The following is a 15,708-nucleotide window of genomic DNA, read 5'->3' as shown; positions in this document are numbered from 1 at the left end:
GTGCAGGCCACAATAGATTGGATAAGGTTGCCTCTTCCATATGGTCTGTCTAGTCTTCAGCCTATTCTTCAGCAAGGGACTCCACATGTGATGCCTTCAGGGTCTGGAGGTCCTGGAGAGCGCTGGCGGTGCCAGTCTCAAAACAGCTACTATGGTGGGTGGGACAAGCAAGAACTTTTAGGGGGTGTTAATCTTGTGAGCCCCTCCATCAGAGGCACAGGTTGAATAGATGTGTAAATAAACTACCGATCATTAAGATACCACACTCTCAGCAGTCCCTCATTTTGAGGAAACCGAACCCTCTGTAAGCTCCTGGAAACTTGGAATACCACACTATTTGGAGATTGGGTGTGTGTGCAATAAATGGGTATACTTTAAGTGTGTGGTATGTAAACAAGCACATCCCGGATTTCTCACTTGTGGAATGTGAGTGAAAGATAGAGATGATGGGGGCAGTTGCTCCAGCTTGAACAATAGGCTCCTATTGAAATTATTCCTTTCTTCTGTTTCAGGGGATATTGGAGGAGGAAGAGGGGGCTGCAAATTTCTTCACTGCAGGCCAGGCTCCATCTTCAGTTGAGCAGAGGCAGCTGCAGAATGAAACCCAGGAGGAAGAGGATGATGATGATGATGATTGGGAGGCGGCTGAAAATTTATTCACTGCAGGCCAGGCTCCATCTTCAGTTGAGCAGAGGCAGCTGCAGAATGAAACCCAGGAGGAAGATGATGATGATTGGGAGGTGGCTGCAAATTTCCTCACTGCAGGCCAGGCTCCATCTTCAGTTGAGCAGAGGCAGCTGCAGAATGAAACCCAGGAGGAAGATGATGATGATGATGATGATGATTGGGAGGCGGCTGCAAATTTCTTCACTGCAGGCCAGGCTCCATCTTCAGTTGAGCAGAGGCAGCTGCAGAATGAAACCCAAGAGGAAGAGGATGATGGGGAGGGCAGGATTTGGGGTACGTTCAGACTCCCCCTATCCTGCTATATGTGCCAAACCCACCCACCCCTTTGCCCTTTCCCCACAGCTGACTAAAGGCCTCCTTTTATTTCTCACCCCCTTGCATATGCTTCCCCAGCCCACCTGGGCTGGCCAGCTGTTCCACATGCTTCGGTTGGCATGGCCACCTACTGGTCACCACATGAACTGCAGAGCATGACAATACCTTACATTCTTATTTATCTAGGAAGGGAAGAAAACCAGGAATTGTGCCAATGCATTCACAATAAGTGATTTTGTTTCATAAGAAAATGAATCCCTGTCCCAGGTTATACAAGGACTTGTGTCCTAATTGTTCTGCCAGAGCATGCAAACCAACAAACACATCAAATTTCAGCAGTATACTGTTGTTTAATTCCAGTAAACTAATTCTGAAGCCATTAATATTCCCTTCACTCTCTAAAACTCCTGCTTTAGGAGAAAAGAAAAATGTGCTGGTCAAGGTGTCCTTCGGCAGCATATTCTAACAGACAAAGGGGAAATAAATAAGTCGCACTATGGGACACAAACAATTTTAATGAATTCAATGACACCACAACACATTTAGGGGAGAGCCAAAGGACGGCTTGCTTCTCCTTTGCTGACCCATAAAATATTTCTCGCCTTTATTTCAGCAGGTGATACACAGGTAACTGAGAAAGAAGGACAATGTTGTGTGATATCTTCAATGGGGCCTGAGCACAAAGAGATGAACGGGAAGGGTATACAGGAAACTCAGGTGGAAGAGAGACCCTACCAATGCAGCCAATGTGGAAAAAGCTTCAAATACAAGTCAATACTTCATCGACACCAAATAGTTCACACAGGAGAGGCCCCCTATATATGTAAGCAGTGTGGGAAAAGCTATAAGAACAAGACGTCCCTTGTTCGGCATGAAAGAAGTCACACGGGAGAGAAGCCCTATAAATGTGAGGTGTGTGATAAAAACTTCAGGTGCAAGCCAAACTTTGTCCTACACCAACTCGAGACCCATGGACGACATAGGGTTGCCTCTTCCATATTGTTTTATCTCAACAAGGGATTCCACATGTCTTCAGGGTCTGAAGGTCCTAGAGAGCACTGGGGCGCCCGCCTCAAAATAGCTGCTATGGCGGGTTGGAGAAGCAAGGCCCTTTGGGGGGCATTAATGCTGTGAGCCCCTCCATCGGAGCTCAGGTGGCATAGATGTGTAAATAAACCATTTATTATCAAGATACCACTGTCTCAGCTATCCCTCATTCTGAGGAAACCGAGCCCTAGGTAAGGGCATGGAACCCCTGGGAATGCCGCACCACTTGGCGATTCGGTGTGTGTGCAATAAATGGGCACACCTTAAATGTGTGGTGTGAACAAACGTAGCCCTAATTACTCACTTGCAGAGGGTGAGTGAAAAAAAGATGGTGTGGGCTGTTGCTCCAGCTTGAACAAAAGGTTGTTATTGAAAGGATTCCTTTCTGCTGTTTCAGTTGATACCGGAGGAGAAGGAAGAGGAGGCTGCAAATCTCCCTTATGCAGGCCAGGCTCCAGTTTTAGTTGAGCAGAGGCAGCTGCAGAAGGAAAACAAGGAGAACAAGGAGGGCAGAATTGTAGGCAAGTTCCGTCTTCCCCTACCCCTTTGCCCTCCCCCCCCCCCACTTGACTAAAGCCCCACCATTTATATCTCACCTCTTTGTATATCCCCTCCCCCTGCAGTTCACCTGGGTCAGCCACCTGTTCCTCATGCTTTGGTTGGCATGGCCACCTACTGGTCACCACATGAGCGTGATAATACCTTCCATTCTTATGTACGGTATCTAGGAAGGCAAGATAATCTGGAATTGTGCCAATGCATTCTGAATAACTGATTATCTTCCATAAGAAAATAAAGCCCTGTCTTGGGTTAGACAAGGACGTGGATCCTAATTGTTCCACCAGAGCACGCAAACCAACAAACACATCAAACTTCAGCAGTATAAAAAAGGTAAAGGGACCCCTGTGCATTAGGTCCAGTCGTGACTGACTCTGGGGTTGCGGCGCTCATCTCGCTTTATTGGCCGAGGGAGCTGGCTTACAGCTTCCAGGTCATGGGGCCAGCTTGACTAAGCTGCTTCTGGCGAACCAGAGCAGAACACGAAAACGCCGTGAGCGGTGCCTATTTATCTACTTGCACTTTGGCGTGCTTTCGAACTAGTAGGTTGGCAGGAGCAGGAACTGAGCAACAGGAGCTCACCCCATCGCAGGGATTCAAACCGCTGACCATCTGATCGGCAAGGCCTAGGCTGTGTGGTTTAACCCACAGTGCCACCCGCATATACTGTTGTTTAATTCCAGTAAACTACCGGTCATTCTTAAACCATTAATATTCCCTTCAATCTCTTAAGCACCTGCTTTAGAGGAAAGGAAAGATCTGCTTGGCAAGGTGTCTTTCACCAGCATATTCTAACAGACATAGGGGAAATAAATAACTTGCACTATGGGAGATAGCCAATTTCAATGAATGAAATGACACATTTAGTGGAGAGCCAACGAAAACTTTCCTTCTCCTCTGGGGTCCCATCAAGACTTTCTCCCCTTGATTTCAGCAGGTGATATGCAGGTAACTGAGAATGAAGGAGAACGTTGTGCGATGTTCTCAACGGGGCCTGAGCACAAAGAGATGAACGAGAATGTTATGCAGAGAACTCAGGTGGAAGAGAGACCCTATCAATGCAGACGATGTGGAAAAAGCTTCAAACACAAGTTGAACGTTTATGCACACCAAAGAGTTCACACAGGAGAGGCCCCCTATTTGTGTATGTGGTGTGGGAAAAGCTATAAGTACAAGACGTCCCTTGTTCTGCATGAAAGAAGTCACACGGGAGAGAAGCCCTATAAATGTGAGGAATGTGGAAGAAGCTTCAGTCATAGATCAAACCTTGCCTCGCACCAAGTAACCCACACTAAAGAGAAGCCTTATAAATGCTCAGAATGTGGGCAGAGCTTCAGTCAAAAGCACAACTTCAACGTACACCAGAGAACCCACACAGGGGAGAGGCCACACAAATGCTCAGAATGTGGCAAGAGTTACATTACCCGATCCAACCTTAGGAAGCATGAAAGAATCCACACAAAAGAGAAGCCTTAAGAATACTCAAAATGTGGTCAGAGCTTTGATCATAGCACACATCTCAACACACACCAGAGAACCCATGAAGTGGAGAAAACATACAAATGCTCAAAATGCGACAAGGACTTTACTTCTCCATTTGATCTCATTAAACATAACAGGATGCACATTGAAGAAGGACCTTACAAATGCTCAGAATGCGGAGAGAGCTTCAGGTGCAGCACATCCCTTATGGCACATCAGAGAATTCATAGAGAAGAGGAGCCAGATTTTGGCCTCAGCCATGCTTCTGAACCAAGTCTTGTTGAACAAAATGTAACCCGCCCTGAAAAGAAATGTTTCGTATGTTCCATTTGTTCTAGAACATTTGGGTGCAGCGGAAGCCTTGGGTTACATCAACTGAAGCATAAATAGGAGACATCGCAGAGCTTCTCAGGCTGCAGCAAAACCCTTTTTTAAATATTCAATTAATCAGCACAAGACAATTCCCACGAAATAACCCACAAATGTGGGGAAAGCTTTTATGATAGCGCACTCATTTCACGTCAGTTTAATCGGCACAAGACAGCAATGGAGAGGCAGAGAAATGTTGCAAATGCTTCTCTTTCTCCATTCTTTTACTGCAGTGTATTACTCCAATAACAATTACTTCTTTTTAAATGCATGTTTTACTTGGCACTTGCTTCTCTAAGTATTTTAATGTGTTTGCTGTATTCACGAATAAATTTTGTACGTTTTTACCCCTTTTGCTTCTCTTTTTATTGCTCTCGCTCCCTGTCAAGGTTGCAGTTTTAAACATACTGTAACAACGTTTATTAAACAGCTTTTCTCATTGCACATGGCTGTAGAACCTCTGGCCTGTGGGCCAATCTGTCTTCCCTAAGCCATGCCTTCTTATTTTTAATGTGGAAAATATATATGAAAATAAATTTTGGATTTAAATTTTAAAAGAGAACAGGAAGGCTAGGAATCAAAATGCAAGAGGAGAGAGAGGGAACCTTTCTCTCTCCGCTGCCTGGTTGCTGGTCTTGGCTCAGTTTTCCTCCCTGTGAACTTCACTTCCCAGCAGCCTTTGCAAATCCCTCAGAAACAATCAGCAGCTGGCCCCATTTACCTGAGCATGTGCACAGCTGGGGGAGAAGAAGTCTGGGATGCAAGAGGCGAGTCCTAAATTCAGCACCACCTGTCTAGAGCTCAAGAGAAAACATCATGAGATCCTGTAGGAGAAGCTTAACATAGAGATCCCATTTCTGCTCTGCTTCCTGGGCGCTGACATCCTAGCTTTTAATCTTCCACCCCAGAGTGAGTTCTACATTGGAACTGGATCATAGACCCATTTTCCTCTCTACTTTCCTGGGTGAGTTAAAGGGATTCTTTCAGATTCTTCAGAGGAGAATGGAAGCTGAATCTGGGAGATGCCTAGTGGTGGGAGCGGAATTTGGTGAGGAAAGTGTTGTTCCAACAGGCAACAGACTTTGGTTCAAGCCCACAATATTAAGAAGAAAAGGGCTTTATTGTATAGGTTTCCAAACTTTGCATGTTGGTGACAACGCCTTTTAGACATGCATCATTTTTTGACGCAGCAATTCAATTTTTCTAGCAAACTGCAGGTTAAACTAACCCCTTTCTAGCCCCAGGAGGAGCATGGGAAGAATTTGCACAATATACCTACATACTTCAGCTAACACGCTATTGTGTGGCAACACAGAGTTTAGAAAGCTCTGGGTTAATGTATCTGGGAGTGGGAGGCGGAAGGAGGCGCTTTCCCAAGTTTAGTTTCAGTTTCAGTTTCCCTTCTTTCTTGCTTGATCATCTTCCGTAAAGGAGCTTTGGCATTCAACGTTTCCTTTGTTAGAGGTGTCCTTGAAGCAGGAATATTAGGTTTGGAGACCACACTGCTGGGGAGCTGGACCTCAAAGTCCCTGCCAGGAAGCAGCAGCATCCTTAGGAGTAGGTGAACTTTGCCGGTGTAAAAAAAAAATGACCACATTACTGCCATACTTTTAAAGGTACCCCTTTAAACAGTCCTGGCTTCCTCCAAGTATTCATTTCATTTATTCATTTTACTAACGTATATACCGCTTGGTACAGCAAAATACTGAAGCAGTTCACACAATGTACAATGATCCCATCACAAGCCAAAAGCAAGTACAGAGGGTCAAAATACAGTAAGAACCAATCAATCAAAACATTAAGACTAGAATAATCCCTGTGGTCTCTTACAACGCTTCTTTAGATAAAGGCATAGGGCCCATATTTAAACCCGTATCTGTGGTTAACCTTTACTACTGCTTGTTCCTTGCAAACTTTATAGAAAAGAATACATTCACAAATAGATGGGGGTCACGGTGTAGTGTTTGGAGGAAATCTGCTTAACGCATGCATCCCCAAACTCGTCTCTCCAGATGTTTTTGGGACTACAATTCCCATCATCCCTGATCACTGGTCCTGTTAGCTAGGGATGGTGGGAGTTGTAGTCCCAAAACATCTGGAGGGCCAAGTTTGGGGATGCCTGGCTTAACGCGATGCCCTTCCTCATAGCTCTCTGGGTGTGGTAAAAGGTAAAGGTAAAGGTACCCCTGCCCGTACGGGCCAGTCTTGACAGACTCTAGGGTTGTGCGCCCATCTCACTTAAGAGGCCAGGGGCCAGCGCTGTCCGGAGACACTTCCGGGTCACGTGGCCAGCGTGACATCGCTGCTCTGGCGAGCCAGAGCCGCACACAGAAACGCCGTTTACCTTCCCGCTGGTAAGCGGTCCCTATTTATCTACTTGCACCCGGAGGTGCTTTCGAACTGCTAGGTTGGCAGGCGCTGGGACCGAGCAGTGGGAGCGCACCCCGCCGCAGGGATTCGAACCGCCGACCTATCGATCGGCAAGTCCTAGGCGCTGAGGCTTTAACCCACAGCGCCACCTGCGTCCCTCTGGGTGTGGAAATATCCCTAATATCTTGGGTGTCTCCGTTACGTATCCCGTATTCTCTTACAGAGAGACCTGTATCTGTGACCCATGGAGGACCATGACTCTATGAATCCTCACTGGCAGTGCTATTTTGCAGGGGACGCAGAGGTACGCTTACCCCTAAACATTTTGTGAATCGAAGTCTGGCCTCATTACGGGGCAGTATTTCAATAAGAGTAGGGAAATGAGAGTACCCCTAAACATTTTTCAAGGAAAAAAGCACTGCTTACTGGTATGAAGAACCGGGAGACGTCGAAGCCATGCTCTCCTTCCAGGTGAAATAATTTAGAAGCAAAGGCCAATGGCCCATCTAGTCCAGCATCCTGTTCTCTCAGTGGCCAAACTGATGCCTGTGGGGAAACATACAAGTACAAGAGCTCTCTCCTCTTCTGTGGTCCCCCAAAACTCGTATTCAGACGCATTACCTCCTCTGACTGGGGAGACAGAACAGAGCCGTGATGGCTAGTAGCTATTGACAGCCTTATCTTCCATGAATATGTCCAATCATATTTAAAAGGGATCTAAATTGGAGGACGTTTAGTTACCACTGGCTGTTATGGTGCCAGAGCGTTGGTTGTGGGACCAAGGGTTGAGCTCTGTGGCAGACCCACCCGCTTACTACCAATTAATAGTGCAGTGGACTCACCCCGCTAACTGCCCCCCATTAAATATAGCGCACACTCTTCATTGTATGCCGATTGCACGAATTTCTACAATTAAGCAGAGTTTGTCTTGTGAGGGTCTAGTGTGAGGGAAAACGTAGTAGATTAGAGTCTCGGGCAGCACTTGTTCAAACACACGTGAAAAGTTCTATTAAACTAAAAGAAGTTTGTGAAATAAAGCGGGTCAGGAAATGCATTCTTTCCAGTAAAAGTTAACTTTTATAAAGATGCCACAGGCTTAAACATAATGCTCTAGGCACCGCTCTTCTTAAACTTTGGTACACTTCAGTTAGATGTTTAAGTTCTAGAAGAGGTGGTAAAATGCTGGGTTCAGTTTCTGCTACTTAGTTATGACAGGTGGTTCAGTTCAGGCTATTATTATTATTATTATTATATTTGTACCCCACCCATCTGGCTGGGCTTCCCTAGCCATTCTGGGTGGCTTCCAACAAAGATTAAAATACATTAAAATGTCACACATTAAAAACTGCCCTAAACAGGGCTGCCTTCAGATGTCTTCTAAATGTCAGGTACTTGTTTATCTCTTTGACATCTGATGGGAGGGCATTCCACAGGGCGGGTGCCACTACCGAGAAGGCCCTCTGCCTGGTTCACTGTAGCTTTCCTTCTCGCAATGAGGGAACCGCCAGAAGGCCCTCAGCGCTGGATCTCAGCGTCCGGGCAGAACGATGGGGGTGGAGACGCTCCTTCAGGTATACTGGGCTGAGGCCAATCATATTTTAAAGGGATCTAAATTGGTGGGCGTTTATTTACCACTGGCTGTTATGCTGCCAGAGGGTTGGTTGTGGGGGCAGGGTTGAGCCCTGTGGCAGACCCACCCGCTTACTACCAATTAATAGTGCAGTGGACTCACCCCACTAACTTCAGGCTACCAGACGTCCCTGTATCCCAGGAACAGTCCCCGGATTTACAAATCTGTGGGAGCCATTAAGTCATGGCAAAGGCTTGTTCACAAATCAGTCCCCTGACGAAATCCTATCATTCCTATTGAAATTGAAAAGTGTCCGCGGATTCATTGAAAAAAATCTGGCAACCTTAGGCTAACTGCCCCCCATTAAATATAGCACACACTCTTCAATGTATGCCAATTGCACAAATTTCTACAATTAACCACAGTTTGTCCTGTGGGGGTCTAGTGTGAGGGAAAACGTAGTAGATTAGAGTCTCGGGCAGGACTTGCTCAAACACGCATGAAAAGTTTTATTAAACTGAAAGAAGTTTGTGAAATAAAGTGGGTCAGGAAATCCATTCTTTCAAGTAAAAGTTAACTTTTATAAAGATGCCACAGGCTTAAACATAATGCTCTAGGCACCGCTCTTCTTAAACTTTGGTTGCTAAAAATCAGTTGGTACACTTCAGTTAGATGTTTAGGTTCTAGAAGAGGTGGTAAAATGCTCGGTTCAGTTTCTGCTACTTAGTTATGACTGGTGGTTCAGTTAAATACATTTAATACAGCACAGCTTCCTTTGCAGATTAATACTCTGGACCGTGAGTGAGGGGCACTTTTCTTCAGTTACATACTCTCTTAATCATCTCATTCCTGAGGTATTCCAAATGGAATAATAGACCCAGGGGATACCCTCAGCCCTTGTGACTGGTTTAGGAGTCTTCTTTACCTAGAAGAATTTGAGACCCATGGAGTCTGTATTCCCACAGCTTTTCCCTCTCCTGGCTCAGTCTCAGCCCTTCCAGAACATTCCTGTCTGTTTACATTTCCCAGACCCTCAACACTTTCTCCCTGTATGTAAAGCTGTGAGGCTCTGTCCTCTTGCTAACATCCTCAGTGTGGATGTTCAACTCAAATATGAACCAGTTCTTCATCAAATCCTATCCTGAACCCTATCCCTCAACCTGAACCCACCCTAACATCTCCAATCAAATCCTGTCCATCTTCTCAAATCCGGCCCTATCTAACTCTCTCCCTCAGAAATGGCTCCTTTTGTTTTCCCTCCAAAAGTGCTGCTCCTCCCCCCTCAGTGTCTAGTTGACTCTGTAGCCAATCAGCGACAGGCTCCAGCCCTCTGGTGGAATTTCATGGGAACTGCACCACCAGACTCTTGTCTGGCTCTGCTGGCCATCACACGCCCTGACCCTCTAGTGGTTGAGAAGGCCATGTGCAGGCCACAGTAGACTAGATGATGAAGAAGAAGAATTTGGATTTGATATCCCGCCTTTCACTCCTTTAAGGAGTCTCAAAGCGGCTAACATTCTCCTTTCCCTTCCTCCCCCACAACAAACACTCTGTGAGGGGAGTGGGGCTGAGAGACTTCAAAGAAGTGTGACTGGCCCAAGGTCACCCAGCAACTGCATGTGGAGGAGCGGAGACGCGAACCCGGTTCCCCAGATTACGAGACTACTGCTCTTAACCACTACACCGCACTGGCCTCTTCCATATTGTTTTATCTAGCCCTCAACAAGGGATTCCACATGTCTTCAGGGTCTGAAGGTCCTGAAGAGCGCTGGAGGTGCCCACCTCAAAATAACTGCGATGGCGGGTTGGAGAAGCAAGACCCTTTGGGGGGCATCAATGCTGTGAGCCCCTCCATCGGAGGGTCAGGCTGCATAGATGTGTAAATAAACCATCTATCATCCAGATACCACAGTCTCAGCTATCCCTCATTCTGAGGAAACCGAGCCCTCGGTAGGCGCATGGAACCCCTGGGAATACCGCACCACTTGGATATTGGTGTGTATCTGCAATAAATGGGCACACCTTAAATTTGTGGTGTGAACAAACGCTGCCCTAACTTCTCACTTGCAGACGGTGAGTGAAAAATATGGTGTGGACTGTTGCTCCAGCTATTGAAAGGATTCCTTTCTGCTGTTTCAGTTGATACCGGAGGAGAAGGAGGAGGAGGCTGCAAATCTCCCTTATGCAGGCCAGGCTCCAGTTTTAGTTGAGCAGAGGAAAACAAGGAGAACGAGGAGGGCAGGATTGTAGGCAAGTTCCGTCTTCCCCTACCCATTTGTCCTCCCCTCCCACTTGACTAAAGCCCCTCCCTTTTGTATCTTACCTCCTTGCATATCCCCCCCCCCCCGCAGTTCACCTGTGTCAGAAAGCTGTTCCTCATGCTGCAGTTGGCATGGCCACCTACTGGTCACCATATGAACTGCAGAGAGTGATAATGCCTTACATTCTTATTTGTCTAGGGAGGCAAGAAAATCAGGAATTGTGCCCATGCATTCACAATTAGTGCTTTTGTTTCATAAGAAAATAAAACCCTGCCCCATGTTATACAAGCACTTGTATCCTAATTGTTCCGCCAGAGCATGCAAACCAACAAACACATCAAATTTCAGCAGTATACTGTTGTTTAATTCCAGTAAAGGGATGTGGGTGGCGCTGTGGGTTAAACCACAGAGCCTAGTGTTAAGTTGTGGGTTGACATAGCAGACGACACAGCGATTTCTCCAAGTAGCTCTTTATTTTGTAAGCTGGAATAGAACTGACTGCAAACAGCTCAGCCGGCCTGCTTTTATAGGCAGCCGGCTGTCAACATTGTAGCAACAACAGCCCAGCGTTTCCCGCCTAAAATAACTGACGTGGACCTGAGTGAAAACTATCTACAGACCTGAGTGAAAACTATATACAGTATCCCGCTGCTGGCCCAGGGTGAAACTTCACTACATAACACCCCTCCCCTCCGAGATAAGGCGTTAGTTACAATCGTAATGGTTTCCTTATATACAGCACTACGCGTAATGGTTCAATTAGGCACAAAAGCATATCGGTTACATTTCCCATACTTAGACCAACAGTGATACATGTCCAACAACATAGTCCTTTAAATAAGTTGGGCGCTTGGAAACTCTGCCAGACCGCCGGGGACTGGTAGCCAAGTCCAGAGGGCCACACAGTTCTTGCTGAGGCTGTGGTGCGACCCTAGGTGGCGTTGGAACCAACTCCCCTGGATCCGCTGCTGTGGGTGGAGCCTCCCCAAGTGGAGTGGTCTGAGTCTGTGGTAAGTCTGGCAGACCCTCTGAAGCGGCTTGGTTCGGCTCCACGCTGGCAGTTTGCGAGGGAGGTGTAGGTGGGGCCTCGCCATCTGTACGTGTCTCTTCTTGAGCCGCAAGCGCAGTTGGGGGCACCACGGTAGTGTCCAAGTCCCCAACCCTGCGCCTAAGCTGGTCTATGTGCCGTCGCCACAAGCGTCCATCTTCGAGTGCCACCTGGTACGAGCGAGGTCCAGTGACTCCCACTACTGTGGCTGGCACCCAAGGAATGTCCCCCACATAGTTCCGGGCAAAGACCTGGTTTCCTGGGACAAATGACCGTGGCGCGTTGGCACAGCCTGGGGGTTCAGCCACGGCAAAGTCCGGGTGCAGCCGGTCGAGCGGTGACCTGAGGCGGCGGCCCATAAGCAGTTCAGCAGGACTCCGCCCTGTGGCCGCATGAGGGGTGATGTGTTGCACGAACAAGTATTCGGTGACCCGCTCATGCCAGTCTCCCCGGTCCAGGTGCGCCAGTGCCTCTTTTGCCGAGCGCACCATTCTTTCCGCTTGCCCGTTGCTGGATGGATGAAAGGGTGCCGTTAGGGCATGGCGGATGCCCAGTCCCAAAAGATACCGCTCAAACGTGACTGACGTGAACTGCGGTCTGTTGTCCGAGACAAGGACATCAGGACACCCATGCGTTGCAAACAGGCCTCGCAGCACCCGGATGACGGCTTCGGTAGTGGTGGAGGGCATCAGGGCGATCTCCAGCCATTTGGAATAGGCGTCCACCACTACCATAAAGGTCCGGCCGTGAAAGGGGCCAGCCAGATCGATGTGCACCCTCGACCAGGGTGTCTTTGGCGTCTCCCAGGTGTGTCCCTTAGCTGCCGGTGGTGCAGGCCTCGACTCTTGGCACGCTTGACAGGCGGACACCCAGGCAGTGATGGCATCGTCCATATTAGGCCACCAGACGTAACACCGAGCCAACACCTTCATTTTGACAATTCCCGGGTGGCCAACGTGCAGAGCCTCCAGGACGCGCTGACGGAGTCCCTGGGGAATCACGACGCGGTCTCCCCACAGCAGACAGCCGCGATGAGCTGAGAGTTCATGTTGTCTGGTTGCGAAGGGCTGGAACTCCGATGCAAAAGGCCCTTGTGGCCACCCCCTCCACACCCAGTTGAGCACCCGGCTGATGGTGCGATCCTGGGCAGACGCAGAGGCCACAGTGGCAGCCGATACAGGTGCTGCCGGAAGATCCTCAATCAGAAGGAGCGATGAAGCTGGAGCCGGGTCTTCCACAAATGCTGGAAGAGGGCAACGGCTGAGGGCGTCGGCATGGCCCATCGATTTCCCGGGGCGATGGATGAGCCGGTAGTGGTAGGCAGCCAGGAAAACAGTCCATCGCAGCATGCGTGGCGAGAGGACCGGTGGAGTTGGATGATCACCGGCGAGGAGGCCCAGGAGTGGCTTGTGGTCAGTGATGAGGTCAAAAGTCCTGCCATAGAGGTATTCATGGAACCTCTTCACTCCAGCCACAAGTGCCAGTGCCTCCTTGTCGAGCTGGCTGTAATTCCGTTCCATCGGAGATAGCGTCCTGGAAAAGTAGGCGAGCGGTGCTTCTCTTCCGTCTGGAAAACGGTGACTAAGGACAGCACCGATGCCAAAAGGTGAGGCGTCGCAGGCAAGGACCAGCGGCCTGGATTCACTGTACTGTACCAGCACACTGTCTGATGAAAGGAGAGCCTTGACCGCGTTGAAGGCCGCCGTCTCCCGATGACCCCAGGCCCAAGGCGTCTTTGTGCTAAGGAGTCAGTGAAGAGGCTCAGCCACTGTGGCTTTGTGGGGCAGGAACATGTTATAAAAGTTCAGCAGCCCCAGGAACGCCTGCAACTCCGTCTTGTTCTTTGGGGTGGGGGCCTGCTGGATAGCGTGGATCTTGGATGTGGTCGAGTGAAGGCCGGAGGCATCGATAAGATAGCCCAGGAACTCTACCTGTGGAACGGCGATCTGGCACTTTTCCCTCTTTACCTTGAGCCCAGCCTCTTGGAACCTGGTCAGCACGGCACGGAGGCGCTCGAACAGCTGCTGGTGTGAGTCTGCAGACACCAAGACGTCATCAAAATATGGTACCACGCCCGGAAGCCCTTGCAGGAGACGCTCCATAAGGCTTTGGAAGATGCCAGGAGCCACACTCACCCCGAACTGCAACCGGCGGCAACGGAATGCCCCCCGGTGGGTGACGATCGTCTGGGCTTCAGCAGTGGCATCATCGACGGGCAGTTGTTGATAGGCTTGGGCAAGGTCCAGCTTAGCGAAGACCTTACCCTCACCCAGGGAATGCAGCAGGTGTTGGACAACAGGAACCGGATAAGCGTGCTGCTGAAGTGCCTTGTTGATCGTGCACTTGTAGTCAGCGCAGATTCTCACTGACCCATCTGGCTTGACAGGCGTGACGATGGGGGTTTCCCACTTGGCGTGGTCAACCGGCTCCAAAACTCCTTGGGCGATCAGTTTGTCCAGTTGTTCGTCCACCTTTTTTTTTCTGCATAATTTTTATTGTTTTTTAAATCATAACAAACAAGAAAGTAAACCATTTTACGCCTTGTTATCACAGATTTATTTCTATAAGACTTCCTTCAGCTTCCCCTGAAATCATCCATACCCTAATTTAACAAAATCACACAAATCCTAGCTTATATTGACATTATTTTCTCTTTCCTTCTTTTTCTCTTTAGACAATATTCCAACCTTTTCACAGAGCTTTTTTAAACCCAACTAGCGTTATCTGACCTTCACTTATATTTTCCAGATATTCCACAAATTTCCCCCAGTCCTCAATGAACCTTTGGTCTTTTAAATATCTAATTTTCCCCGTCAATCTGTCCATCTCCGCGTATTCTAGTAGTTTTGCTCTCCATTCCTCAAGCGTCGGTATGTTCTGTTGTTTCCAATTTTGGGCCAATAGGACCCTTGCGGCCGTTGTTGCATATTGAAAGAATTTACTGTCATTGTTCTTTATATCACTTCCTGCTAGGCCTAACAGAAAAGCCTCCGGCTTTTTCCCAAAGTTATATCTTAATATACTTTTCATTTCATTATATACACTTTCCCAAAAGCCTTTGACCTTTCTGCAGTCCCACCACATGTGGAAGAAGGATCCCTCTTTTTCCCTGCATTTCCAGCATTTATTGCAAGTTTTATATATTTTTGCTAATTTTGCAGGTGTTATATACCAACGGTAAAACATCTTCATGAGGTTCTCTTTTAACGTTATGCAAGCTGTAAATTTAAGATTTTTTTTCCAGAGTTTCTCCCATTCTTCATAGTATATATTATGGCCGATGTCCCTTGCCCAATGAATCACCACAGACTTCACTTCCTCATCTATCAAGTTATACTCTAATAGCATATTATACGTTTTAGAAAGAATTTTGTAATCATTGTTTATTATTTCAGTCTGGAATTTAGATTCTTTATCCGCGTATCCTCTCTCTTTAACGTCTTGTCTAAACATTTCGTTTATTTGGAAATAGTGTAACCAATCATAGACTTATATTTAACCTGGTCATATGGTTTCAGTTTCCATGTCCCCCCTACTTTTGTTAACAATTGTTCATAGGTTATCCAATCACCTCTCATGTTTACTTTTTTCACGCTCACAACTTCCAATGGGGATAGCCAGTGTGGTACTTTAGGTTCTAATAAAAATCTATTCCTCTCCCAAACTTCCATTAGGGGGCCTTTAAAAATATGCGTTGCGAAACCCTTGTGCTTCCTCTTCCCCTGCCATAAGTACGCATGCCATCCTGCTCTATTGTCGAACCCCTCCAGGTCTAATAGTTCCTTATTTTCCAATTTTATCCACGTTTTCACCCAGCAAAGGCACGATGCCTCATAATATAATTTCAGATCTGGCAGAGCGAATCCCCCTCTTTCTTTAGCTTCTGTTAACAATTTAAACTTAATCCTTGGTTTTTTGCCCTGCCAGACATATTTTGAGATTCCTCTTTGCCACTCTTTAAATATCTTAGTGCCCTTGATTATCGGTAAGTTCTGGAACAG

General features: G+C 47.6%; 1 long non-coding RNA gene across 5 annotated transcripts in view; it reads right to left on the bottom strand.

The window, feature by feature from the left end:
- Positions 1-3,433: 3,433 nt before the first annotated feature.
- The window catches only part of LOC307209233, a 32,166-nt gene continuing 19,891 nt past the window's right edge, over positions 3,434-15,708 (bottom strand). The window contains exons 1-4 of one of the 5 annotated variants that reach the window (XR_013835453.1): positions 9,324-9,838; positions 7,255-7,458; positions 5,180-5,252; positions 3,434-3,601 (exon numbers count right to left, since the gene is read on the bottom strand). This is a non-coding gene — a long non-coding RNA (uncharacterized lncRNA). Of the gene's footprint in view, positions 3,602-4,650; positions 5,259-7,254; positions 7,459-9,323; positions 9,839-15,708 lie in introns of those variants that run through there. The other 4 variants (XR_013835454.1, XR_013835455.1, XR_013835456.1 and 1 more) reach the window with 4 other exon arrangements.

Source organism: Podarcis cretensis (genome assembly GCF_951804945.1).
Source record: "Podarcis cretensis genome assembly, chromosome: 2".
Taxonomy (NCBI): Eukaryota; Metazoa; Chordata; class Lepidosauria; order Squamata; family Lacertidae; genus Podarcis; species Podarcis cretensis.
The sequence above is the reverse complement of the archived record's forward strand: the minus strand, read 5'-3'. Positions and strand labels throughout refer to the sequence as shown.